The sequence below is a fragment of the Ursus americanus genome, chromosome 5 (genome assembly GCF_024610735.1).
Source record: "Ursus americanus isolate L20-20 chromosome 5, mUrsAme1.1.p, whole genome shotgun sequence".
Lineage (NCBI taxonomy): Eukaryota > Metazoa > Chordata > Mammalia > Carnivora > Ursidae > Ursus > Ursus americanus.
The window spans coordinates 48,424,014-48,437,289 of NC_142131.1; the positions used below are offsets into that span (position 1 = coordinate 48,424,014).

Here is a 13,276-nt window from a genome sequence, read left to right on the forward strand (position 1 = left end):
TTAGGCATTCGTGAAAGACCGAGAAAGTTTACGCTGAGCAGGCATGGTCTTTTAGCACCTCTTAATTCACACCCTGTAGGTGGTCCCCAACACCACCCACATATGAGGTTAGTCTTGGTAGAAACTTTTGAAGCTTTTGAACAAAGGGGGGAGTTTTAAATGGGGATTTCATCCTGGCTTACCCAAATGCTACCTTGGCGTCAAATCAGATGAACAAGTAGTCCTCAAGCATAAACAAAAAGGTGAACTATGCATGCCTTCCCAGACTCCAGGCTCAGGCCACCACCTCCACTGCTCCCACTCCATCAATGGAACATAATGATTGCAGACTGTACTTTTTCAATACCTGTGTGATATTTATGAGTTTCTGGTGTGTGTATTTACAAGTATATCTCCATTCATGTAAAACAAAACAAAACAAAATCCCTAAATCTGATCATATTGTTCCCCTTTTCACAACTTTTCAGTAGGTTCCCATTGATCTTAGATAAAATCCAAATCCCTTTTCTGACTTACAAGGCCCAACATAATCTGGCTCCCGCCTACCTCTCCTGCCTCAACTTCCTGCACATTTCCCCTTCACCCACCCACACCAGTCACACTGGCTTTCTCTCTTGAGTCAGGACAGTTTGTTTCTCCACCGGAAGGTATTTGTTCATGTTCTTTCTGTCTGCAACATTTTCTAGTTACACTCTTCTTCCTCCTCTCTTCCTAGTTACTCTCCCCCACCCTTTGCTTTTTTTACTCCCTCTTCTGCAGATTTTAGTTTAAATGCCACTTCCTCAAGGAAGCCTTCCTTGGCTCTCATGATTAAGAAGTGTATCATCCTACGCTTGTCCTTCATAGCAGTTATCACAACCATAATTCAGTAATTATGTTATAATGATTTAGTGCCTGATTCCCCAAACAGACAAGCTCCAAGAAAAGCAAGGCACTTATGTGTCTTATCACTTCTCTTTTCCCTTAAACCTAACACAGTGACTGGCATGTGGTTGATGCTTAATAAATGTTTTTGAATAGTTTACTAATGAATGAATGATGTTCTTAAAAAACTGTGTCTAGACCTATGTACACCAAACTGTTTTTTGTTTTTGTTTTTTGAGTAGGCCCCATGCCCAATGTGGGACTTGAGCTCACAACCCTGAGATCAAGAGTCCTATGCTCTGTGGACTGAGCCAGCCAGGTGCCTACCGCCGCCCCCCCACCCCCCGCCAACTGTTGATAATGGTTTTACCTTGGACCTTGGTTTACTACTGGGTGCCACTTTGAATGTTCTTAGCCTCATCTCCCAGGCTAAATTTCTTAGAAAGAAATCTTGCCAGATTCAGGTGTATGCTACGTGGTGGTATCTTTCCCCAGGACCCTGCCATGTATCTCTTGCCTCCTGCCCTACAGCTTCTCTGATGTCGTAATATGGGATAACCATGGGCTTGCTCCACACTCCCATGTGCGTGATCCAGAAATGTGGATTCTTAACTAATGGGAAATCTGTGAATAAACACTTCCTCCTTTCATCTTTTGGAGTAGGCAGTCCTGAGATTTCATATGGTTCTTCATACAGTTCTGTGGGAAGAGTACCATTCAACTATTGGGTGGCTAAAGCAGTAATGTACCCTTGTATTGTCTCTTCCTCATTCTCTGTATCATTCCTCCATCCCTAACCCTTGCTCTCACATAAATTACCTTCGAGCAAGCAAGCAAGGAAGCAAGCAAGCAAGCAAGGAAGCAAGCCTTTGTTTTAGGCTAAGGTAGTTTCTTTCAAATTTAAAATTGGGCCACAAAACAAGTGTGCAATTTTTTGTCAATCAAATTTACTTATTTTTTGGAATTATACTTTTAGAATTGTGCTATTTTTATTTGACTGGCTCTTAACTCTTTGGTGGTCTCAGGATCTTTGCCCTAAAGCTAATCATTTGTAAAGCAATCTGTAAATCCACCAAAGGAGTTCAAGTAATTGGAAATCTAAAGCATTGTAACGGAAGGGGTCATGAAGACTTTCTTGACTGTTACTGGACGGACTCTTGTTGGCAAAGGCTAAGTTTTGTACTTCTTTGCTCTCTTTCCTTAGCACCTAGTATAAATTTGGAAATGTTTTAAATATTTAAATGAAACTTCACTTTAATGTTTCTCTGATGCCAAATTTGCCTCTCTGATTTGGTTTTCTAATGATACTGGGAAACCTTTGAACTATTCAGGGAGAGGAATGACTGGAGGAAAGTGGAAAGCTTTCCAATAGTGGAAAAATGAAGGAAAGGGGAATGGCAGGGTTGCATGGCTATGAGACATTCTTTCCTTCTTTGAAAGATGTAGGCCCAAAATGAAGTTCACTGTGAAATTTCCTCTCCAATCAGGAAGATCTCTGTAGGTGAAGAGTGTACTTTAGGGTATTGGTATGCAATCACTAGACCCACAGTAAAGTGACCCAAACTCCTAGCAAGGATAACTCCATCCCACATTTTCTAGAAATGACTTGTGGTCCTTAAGTTTAATGAGAAACCAGCACTCAGATGCATGGTTTTAAAGTCCAATAGACCTGGTTTGAATCTCAGCTCTGCCAGTCACTAGATGGAAAACCTGGGCAAATTACTACATTCCTCTGTTCCTTGAATTCCTTATGTATAAAATGAGGTCACTAATAGGACCTATTTCGTTGATTTGTTCTGAGGAGTCAATGAAATGATGCATACAATAAATGCTTAATAGATGTAGGATTCTTCTTATGTTTCTTCTTTTTTGCAAGCAGATCCCATAAGAGAACCAAGAGCCATCTTCTCTAATCCAAACTAAACCCAAAGAAAAACATACCAGATCATGTAGTTGGTCAGTTCTTTATGGACCAAAATGCTCTAATGCAGTGTATCTGTAACTTCAGTCATTTGCATCCTTTCTTTATGCTGTTCGCCATAGACATGTACTGAGGCTTTCTCCTTGCTGTAATCAGAGGAGGGAAGGAAAAGCGGTAACTTTCTTACTGTGTGAGTCTGTGATAACTATTTTGTTGGGGGTACCCCAGGCTTTGAGAAACTCTGTTCTAGTTTAGCATAAATGAATTACAATAACCGTGAAGAACCTGAAGAAGGGCAGGACCCTACCATCTTCTGTGCCATAAATGGTGCTTCACCACCTGTGCATCTGTGAGGGACTCTCACTTGGGTTTCTTCCTCTTCATTTTCAACAGAAGACAATAATCTACTAAACATAGTTTTATTCTTTCCTCTACAAGATTAGAAAGGAATTCTAAAGGCAGTTGTGTGAGGAGAGAAAGCAGGAAAGGAAGAATGCATCCTACCATTCTATTAATGTTAAAAAAATAATTCAGTTTAAAAAATAATTCAGCTGGTCAAATCCAAGTAAAGTCTAGTACCTTATTGGATTATGCGAATGTCAACTTCCTAGTGTTTATACTGTAATATATATAAGATTCCTTTGGGGGAAGCTGGTTACAGGATGTAAGGGACTTCTTTGTACCATTTTTGCAACTTCTTGTGTTTATAATTATTTCAAAATAAAAAGTTAAAAAAAAAGGAAACCACTAAAAACTATATATTCAAAACCTTACAAATACATCCCCGCCCTTTGACCCTGAAATACTACTTTTAGAAATTTATACTAATGTAATAGATATATACCCAACCATGTTCCTCATATAATTACTTGTAATAGTGAAATGTTAAAAACATTCTTAATGTTCAACAACAGAGTGGGTAAATAAACAGCGATACACACACACACACACACACACAAATACTATACAACTATCAAAAATGATAGTGGAGATATACATTTAATGACATGAAGGACATTCATAATTAACTGAATACAGAAACTTAAAAGCTGTATGAGCCCAAGTTATTTAATAATAATACAAAGATATATAATATTGAGACTAGAAGAATGTAGGCCAAAATGTCAGCAACAGTTATTTCTGGCCTCTGGACTTATTAGTTGATTTCATTTAATTTTTTTCACTTTGCTCACATGTTTTTCTAATTTTTCTACAATGAACATGTTACTGGTGTAAAATTTTCAAAGATAATGAAGATAGCTTAAATCACTATAGATTTACTAAAACATTTACAAAAGGGGGAGTTAAATCCTATAACACTAATACCCTATGCATTACCATTGATAAGACAGCCATTACAAAGAAAAACAAATTACAAAGCTCCGAAACTGCTGTCCATAGATGTTAATCCACACCAGATACTGTGCCTTACAGAACAAAAGGGCTGCGATCACTTCACTCCTAACCGGTCTTCCTTCTCTTCCTTTACTGTTTCCTTTCTGATGAAATCAGTAAATGTTTTGATTCACAACCATGAGCAGGATGCAACCTTAATTCTTATTAAACTCAGGGCAAGTCTGTACAAAAGCTGACAGTTTGCATAGGCTATTGGGTAACCACAATCTTATACTTTTGATCACAGGTGGGAAAGTTGCAAAACTCAGTAATTCCCTAAATACCCTGATTAGTCCTAGATGTCTCTTAATAGGTAGGTCTTCTAGGACATGAAATACATGAGAAGTAAATGCCTTCCTCTTTTTTTTTTTTTTTTAAAGAATTAGAATTATTTTCCTATAACTTACTATAAACATTTGTCAAATCAATTAGACATTTCTTGGGCCCTGTAATGGTGCTAATTATATATTAATTATATAATATTATGTTATTTACTCATTCGGCCTTATAAATTGTATCTCTCCTCCACATAATCTCTGTTTCATGGTGCAGGAACCATCCCTGTATTGTTCATTTGTGCCTAACACCGGTAAGTGCTTAATAAATATTTGCTGAGTGATGAGGATGACTCACTTGTGTTTGGAATTCTTACTGCATTCCTAGGGAGAAAGCTTGGGAATGCTCTGGAAACTCACCTCTATCACTAACAGTTCTGTGACCCTGGGTACTCAACAACTTACGCCTATCCATAAAAGTGCTATCAGTAATATGTACTTCTCAAGCTTGCCACAAGGAATAAACTTCCTAATATGTGCTGGTAGCACTTAGAACAGTGTCTGCTGCATGCAAGTTGCTTGAAAGATACCAGTTGACAGTATCTGAATTCCTCTTTTTGTCCTAGCTGTGATTTACTTTGTCCTGCAATTGTTTCTGATGACCATAAACTCTGGAGTCAGAAGGTCTGTGCCATCATATTCAATAAGACTGTGACCTTGAGCAAGTTGATTAAACACTCTGTACTTGGTTTCCTCATCTGGAAAACGGGGATGGTAATAACAGTGCTTACTGCATAGGCTTATTGTGAGCATATAGGGAGAAAATGCTCATAAAATGCTTCAAAGAGTGTGACAGAGAGTAAGTACTCAGTAAAGGTCAGCTATTATTCTCTTACCAGGCCTCTTATTATCTATCATGTTGCATCTCAAGTATAGTTTAAAACTGAGCCCAACTCCTGGTTTATTTTCCTGGAGTTATTCATTCCGATTTGGCCATGACATGACTGTCAATGCACAGGGCAGCTGCCCAGAGGCTAATTTGGTCTTGGGCACTGCAGCACCCTGTAGAACTTTAAGAGGGGGTGGAGTTGGCTATTATGTTGGGATAAATAATAACAATTAACATTATTTTGTGCCATATTCTGCGCAAGGAACTATAACCCTATTATTACTCCCATCTTAATGGATGAGGAAGCAGAGGTGTAGAGAGGGTTATGCTTTGCCCCAGCCAGTGTTTAGGGAACTCAGGCATTATGTCCAGGGAGTCTGCACTGTTAGCCATCAAGTCATCCCATTTGCTGCATTTTTCATAAAAAAGAGGATAATCTAATTAATACTTTATTACACTTCTGATTGCAAATTTTTATCTTTACTTCCACTCAGGAGAGCCCAAATCTTGGAAACATAAGCAGTCTTCACACAGTAACATTAGGTTAATCTATTAGAAACAGAAAGGGAAGTAAGCCTGAAACACAAAAGGGGGGAGTACAGGCGGCACTTCCCTTTTAGATAAAATAATGAGAAATGCCAAAAAACTAAAAACTAGTCAATACGTTTGGATAAAAAGTCCTTTGGTTTTTAATAACAAATGAAGAATCTCAAAAGTATAACCAGACTTTTTACCTCATTTTTTTTTCATGCCCAATTTATGACTGAATTAACTTTTCAGCTAGAATTCTAAAATAGATGTATCCTGCTAGGTCTAGTTCTCCATTGCAAATTTCCAATATTATCTTTGTAGCCATTAGCTAGGGGTAAAATAGGAGTATTGGGGTATGGAGTATGGTGGACAGTTCATCTCTTGATGCCACTCTCCAAACTCAACCACTCCTTGTCTCTTGCTTGGGACTAAAAGAGGCTTAGATTCTAAACCAGATTCACCATTTCGGCATTATCTATTGAAATTTTAAATGTGTGTTCCTTTTACTCAGTAATTTCCCATTTAGAATTTTAGTCAAGAGAGGGGCGCCTGGGTGGCACAGCGGTTAAGCGTCTGCCTTCGGCTCAGGGCGTGATCCCGGCGTTCTGGGATCGAGCCCCACATCAGGCTCTTCTGCTATGAGCCTGCTTCTTCCTCTCCCACTCCCTCTGCTTGTGTTCCCTCTCTCGCTGGCTGTCTCTATCTCTGTCGAATAAATAAATAAAAAATCTTTAAAAAAAAAAAAAGAATTTTAGTCAAGAGAAATGCCTACAAAATATGCAAAGATATAAACAAGGGTATTTACTGTTCTGCTCTTTGTAACTGAAGATAAGTGGAGCTAACCGAAATATCCAGCAGGAAAGGACTGGTTCTATGTACCATAATGTAGTCATACAGTGGAATAAATAGGTAGAGTTGTATACACTGACATGGATATAATGGAAGACTGTAGGCAGTGCTCATAACAGTCATAATATTTCAGAAGCATTTTGTAAGGACAGACATCAAAGACTGCAAACTCAAACGCATAAGGGGGCCAGACTGGTTTTAGAAATGGGTCAGGTAGGGACTGTGACTACCTTGAGAACACACCCTACATGAAAGCAACTGACACCACTCAGCTTCAGCTAATCTTTGCTAATGAGTTGGCAGATCTTTGGATTTTTCCTGAAAACCTATAAATCATAGTACTTTTCATGCTACTTTGTGATAGTCTATGTACTTCTCTGCCACCTTGAAAGATCCATGAAAATATTTCAGCTACATGAACCTCCTGATTTTTATTTTGTGGCAACAATTAGAAATATTAAAAAAATATATTGGAAGTGGTCATCTGTGAACTGGATTTGTCTTGCAGGCTCACTGTCTATCAACCTCTAAAACACTCTTACAATGGTTCTCTTTGGCGAATCATATTTTGGGATAATATCAGAGTATGGTCTTCCATTGTACTATCTATATGTTGCTTTATATTTGAGGGTGTTTTTGTTTGTTTGACCATGGCAAGAACCAGTTTATTGGTCAAGGTGAGGGGCAAGGGACCTATACAATGAGGAGTGAGGGCTCAGACCTCCCCAGTGACTTAGAAATTCACTCCTCCACCAGGTTCTGGACGTAGACCTTGTACTGGTGGAGGGAAGGGAGAGTGGGTGGCTGCTGGAAACATGCAGGTCGACAGTGCTCTCCAGTAAGGAGGCATCCCCTAACAGGGCTGTATCTAGCAGGGCCCTGAGCTGCGTGGGAACAACCTTGAGCCTCACAAGCCCCTTGATCCACAGCTGGTCCTGGGGCCATGACTGCCCCACCAAGAAACAGAGGGTGTAGCTTGGGGAGTGTCCACTTCCTTCAACAAAGACCATCAGATCTGCCAGGAAAGGGCCCTGGTCAAACATGCTTCCTTTCAGAATCCTGGAGACTTTACCATTGGCCGGTGACCACCGCCAGGAAGGAGCTTCTCGCTGGCAGCCCAGCAGACCTGGCAGTGCCCCAACCTCTGGGCCTAGAGCAACTGATCCACCCTCCACAGAACTAGCTTCTCCTCCCCACCCACCCTGCCCTCAGGCAGCTCAGTACAAGCCTCACGCGGCTCTTATGCCCCTGTCAAGGACACCCCCGGTCTGGCAGTCTTAGCTGCCCAGGCCAAGTCCTATGCCCTGCTTCTGACCCCACCAGCCATGGGTCCCTAAAGCAGAAGACAATTGGCTGGAAGACCTGGCGGTCCCAGGAAAAGGCGATAAAAGGGGGAACCTCGAACTTCCACTCTGAGCCGCTGCAGCAGCGACATAAAGGGAGAGACTGAGAAGTGGAGGGGGGCCCATAGCCCTGGCCCCAGCCCCTCCCACCCTCCGCGGGCACTCACCTTCCTCTGGCCCCAACGGCCGCCTCAGTGGGTTTTCAGTGGGTTCCGACTTCCAGCAGATAGCAGAGATGCCCAAGTAGGGGCTCAGTAAGAGCTGAGAGGGGTGCTCAGGGGCCACAGCGAAGCTCGAGGACCCCCCACCTGGGAATGGGGCCAAAACCATGTCACTCAGTAACTCCTCCTGAATGTTCTCTGGGTATCAGAGGTACGGCTCTGCCCTTGTTGTCTGGAGAGGAGTCCTGCTCAGTAAAGACCCCAGCTCCTGAGATGACAAACTCGTGGATGCGGCGCGCAGGTCGCCACGATCCTCGGTTGGTCCTCCGCCAAGCGTTACACTCCCTTCCGGGGGAGGGCGGACCGGAAATGGCCCTTCCGGGTCGGCGGGTCAGAGCGCAGGCCCGGCGTGTCTGGGCCCAGGTTGGCGAGAGGCGTCGTGCTCTTGCCGGGAGCCCGCCGCCGGCGGTGCGTCCAAGACCTGCGAATGCGGAGCGCGTGCGGCCCCGGTCCCGCTCCCCGGCCAGGTAGGATCCCAGGCCTTCCCGCACGCGGCGTCGGGTGGGGGCGCGGGCTGCCCACCCCGGTCTCTGGACTCCTGGCACCTCTCCAGGTTGTAGCTGCAGGGCCCCTTATGGACAGCAGAGCGTTACGGTGGGGCTTTCTTTTCTGTCTAACCGCTTTGGTAATAGGAAATACAAATGCTGAAAACACATTTACACTGGCCTTATGCTCAGAAGTTCTGCACCGAAGTGAGTTTCCAGATTAGTTCAGACTAGAACCAGTTCCGGGAGTTGGCCTACCTTTGGCTTTGTCACCGATCTCAAGAAGCTTGAATTCGGTGGATACCCCTAGGCTCATCTAGATATATCTAGATAATGATAATGGGCTCATCTAGATAATATTTTGGAGTAGGGCCTTGAGATACTTCTGACCGTGTTGGACTAGAGGAGCCTCTGGGAGTGGAAACAGCGTCTTAAAGATGTCGGGAGAGAACAATCATCTCTCTCCTGGTTTATCCGGAGCTTGTGGGGAAATGCATAAGGGCTTATCATTTATTAATTTACTCATTCACTCGTTCATTCAACAAAGGTGTTTGGAGTGTTTACTACGTGCGTGGACGGTGTTAGGCCACAGGTACCTTCACTGGAGCTTGCGACTTGTAAGGTGACTGAAGTAAATAGGTGATCACAAAATAGGGTGAGAAGTAGTGTGAGGAGGGTCAGCACATGGTGTGGTGGGAGATTCCCCCTAGAAGTCAGGGAACACTTCTCTGAAGAGGTGGCACCTGGGCTGAGTCGGGGTTCCATGCTGAGAGACCCACAGGTGTGAGGGCCCTGGAACCTTCTGGGAACACCCTGTATTCCCTATAGCGTGAACACTGAGTTTGGGGCCGGGCGTGTCAGGCTTCGGGACTGGAGCGTGGGCAGCCACGTGATCACAAGGGCTTGATGAAGCAGTCTGGGATGCCTGGGCTCCATGCTAAAAGCAGCTGAGAGCCATGTGCAGGTTTTAGGCTAGGGGGGTTTTGGAGATGTTTTATATATTTATGCCAACAAATATTTTCGTCCAGAGTTTTCATTTTATGTTTCTTCGATTTTACGAACTAAGGGGAAAAATACTGTGTATTTAAGTGAAAAGGGAAAGTAACTTTTTTTTTTCTTAAACAAAACCAAAAAGCCTCTAAGGGCACCTAGCTAATTGAGTTTAGGAGAGCATGTGACTCTTGATCTTTGGGTGGTAAGTTCCAGCCCCACGCTGGGTGCAGAGATTATTTAAAAATAAATGAACTTAAAAACAAACAAACAAACCTCTATGAAATGATGGCTGGGAAACTGTAGTTTCCAAGTTGTATACCTTCCTGTGCTCTTAGATTTTAGAGACATTTCATGACATGATATACACAGCCTGCAAGTTAATTAAGCCATCAGCTTCGAAGTTTCCGGGTAGATTCCACACCAGTTTCGGGGGTGTGTATGTGTTCTGTGTGTGGAGCTGATTAAAGGCATCCATTATATTATGATAATCCTCCCTGACTATCGCTAGGGTTCCAACTGGTATTTCATATCATCGCTGGCGTCCTTGCCCACTAAGGGCCTTGCTTCCGTGGAAAGCTAGATGAATACTCAATTAATAGGAAGCGCAGAAGCATGTTCAGTTTGGTGAGAACTTGACTTCCCTGTCTCAGAAAGTGAAAGGGAAAAGTCTGTGGTGTTTGAGAGCAGAAGAAAGGAGGGAGGAGCAGACGGGGTGATTGATGACGCTGTGAAAGCCACACAATTGCTGTCAAGGTGGTTTTTCACCCCTGGAGCAGGGTGATCTCATTTGCTGCTGCATATGCATTCAGCCTTGGTTTTCTGGTCTCCTGGCCACGAGGACACGTGTGAATATGCTGAATGTGTATGCGCTCCCGGAAGGCTGGGAGGACTTTAGAGACAGACTGAGTGGGATTCAGATTCTACTCTGCACCTTGCTTTGTGACAGTTGCTTACCTTACCTGGTCTGATTTCAGGATACTTACCTGGCATGAGCTTTTGTGAGAATTAAATGAGATGAGGTATTTATGTATCATGACTGGCATTTAACTGCTGTTCCACAGATGTTAATTTCTTTCCCAGCCCTGGACTGAAGCTGCGTTTAATTGGTTTCCAGGGGACTAGCCATTTGTCTCCTTGACTCTCTGTCATGCGTCCTTTTCTCTGGTAGGGAAACATATTTAGGGCAGCAGAATGACCTGCATTCCAGTCCTTGTGTTACTACTTACTCTGGACAGATGGCTCAATACTTTTGAGACTTAGATTCCTTCTCTATAAAATGGGAACAGTAATGCTCAAGGTTCCTGTACCTTCTAAAGTGTTTGTGAGGACACAGTAAAGTAAGGCAGGGTTCTCAAACTTCAGAAGGCACCAGAATCATTCATTTAAAGCTTGTTAAAACAGATTGCAGGACTCCGTTGTCCTCAGGGGTTCTGATTCAGTAAGTCTGGGGTGGGGCCTGAAAATTTGCATTTCGAACCAATTCCCAGGCCACACTTGGAGAACCGCGCCTGGCACACATTGAACACCAGATGGATGTGAGCTACTATCATCGCTGTCTTTTGGGGCAGGGGCAATCTTATAGATAGGACAAGCTGGGCAGAATTCTAATTTTAGTGTCCTTATTTTGACTATGTGAAATAATTACTTAATTTTCAATTTATGTAGAACTGATCAAAGTAGTGGGGGGGGCGCCGGGGTGGCTCAGTTGGTTAAGCGTCTGACTCTTGATTTCGTCTCAGGTTGTGATCTCAGAGTAGTGAGCTCGAGCCCTGCGTTGAGCTCTGTACTCTGCGCGGAGTCTGCTTGTTCCTCTCCCTCTGCCCCTTCCCCCCACCCATCAATAAATGAATAAAATCTTAAAAAAAAAAAAAAGGTAGTGAGGAAGAGGAGGAATTTAGTGTTTTAGGTGTGAAAAATTTACAAGTCAGCTCTGCTAGGGACATCTGTGGGACCCAGATGCAGGAATGAGGGGCCCAGACTGACAAGAACCCATTGGCAGTTTTATCAGTCTGGTCCCCTTGAGGCATGACAGGCTCAAAAAACAAATTTCTGAAATGTTCTCCTGTTGCTTTCTACTAGGTGTTGAGGACATGTTTGAGGGAAATTGGGGAAAATGACAGGACACTTCCACATGCCAGAGTCTCCTTTGGTCTTTTATAAAAAGTCTCATCATCCCCAGGGTTTTTAAGTATGTGACGGAAGGATCTTCCCACTAAGGAAATCATAGGCCCTGACTCTTTTATTTCGGAAGGTGGATGGCCAAGATAAGGGGCATGGTGACACCTGTGCCACTTAATGAGCAGTCTGAATTACAGATCTAAAATTAACAGCTTCTCGTCCTCCCTCCCACCCTCCTACCCAATACTTACACGCGCCTTTGTCATTGCTCAGCAGAGCACTGGAGTTGCAAGAAATGCTACCTGGATCTGCAAAGCTTCAAAAACAGCCAGGGGTGGGGCTGCGTGTTGAATGTGAGGGTTCAGAGTCTAGGTTCTGTGGTCAGAGAGATGGGGCCCATCTCTCCTCATTTTGTAGCTTGGGGTGTGACCTCATCAAGTGACCTTCTGAACTCCATTTTCTTATCTACATTGAAGGCAGTAACAGTACTCATTTCAAAGGGTACTCGTGAGGGATAATTAGGTAAGCATGTGAGGACTGGGTGAATGACAGCTGTTGTTGCTCTGGGGGGCCTTTTAAGAGTTCTGGGCTGGCACCGACTCCCGCACGCCCTCCCTGAGCTGTCACTTTTACAGAGTTCTCCAGCAGTGTTCATTTGGTGTGTGGGGCCTCGCTTTTCAACTTTTCCCAATTTGTTTATATAGCTTTGGACTACAAGTAAAGGGAGGAGCCCTCTGCATGGGACCTGGGGGAAAAATGGGAATACAAGGACAGTGGAAGGTTCTATGAGGAATCCGACCCTGCCTGGCCCCCAGAACTTCTCAGTCCCTGTGAGGCAGGGAGTAGAGCCATGAGCTAAAGGATCTCTTCTCATCTGGAGATGTGGGACACTCAGTGGCTCAGCGGCCAGCTGGGGGCAAGGCTTACAGTGAGACCCTAAGGGAACCCAAGTCTGTTAGCCGTCCCAGGAGACAGCATCCCGGGATGCAGAGTGGTGTTTTAATAGAGGCCACAGCATCCATGGGATGACAAGGCAATTCCTATAGAAACTTGTGGGTGGGTAGTAGATAGTAATGTAGATGAGGGGATTGTTCCTGGGGTTTTCCCTCTGGGCGGGGAGAAATGCCTAAATAATGGCAGTGGGAGGGACTGTGGTTGTACGGGTGGCGGCAGGTGAGGTGGGGGACTTTGAGTGATGTAGCCGAAGCCTGCTGCCCGCTGCTGGCCACGTGGTAAGCACCCAGGAACCGGTAAGCACCAGTCATTTTTACTAGCTGTTCCCTGAGACCCTGACCTCTTCCCGGTGCCCGCAGGACTGGGCGGTCTCTGCTGTGAGCATCAGAGGGCGGCAGCACTCTCAGAGCCTCCTTCCCTGGAGCTCTTTGAAGAATG

The 13,276-nt window shown here is 44.0% G+C and overlaps 1 pseudogene; it reads right to left on the minus strand.

Moving 5' to 3' along the window:
• Positions 1 to 7,465: 7,465 nt before the first annotated feature.
• LOC123790522 (interferon regulatory factor 3-like) lies at positions 7,466 to 8,397 on the minus strand (annotated as a pseudogene).
• Positions 8,398 to 13,276: the final 4,879 nt, after the last annotated feature.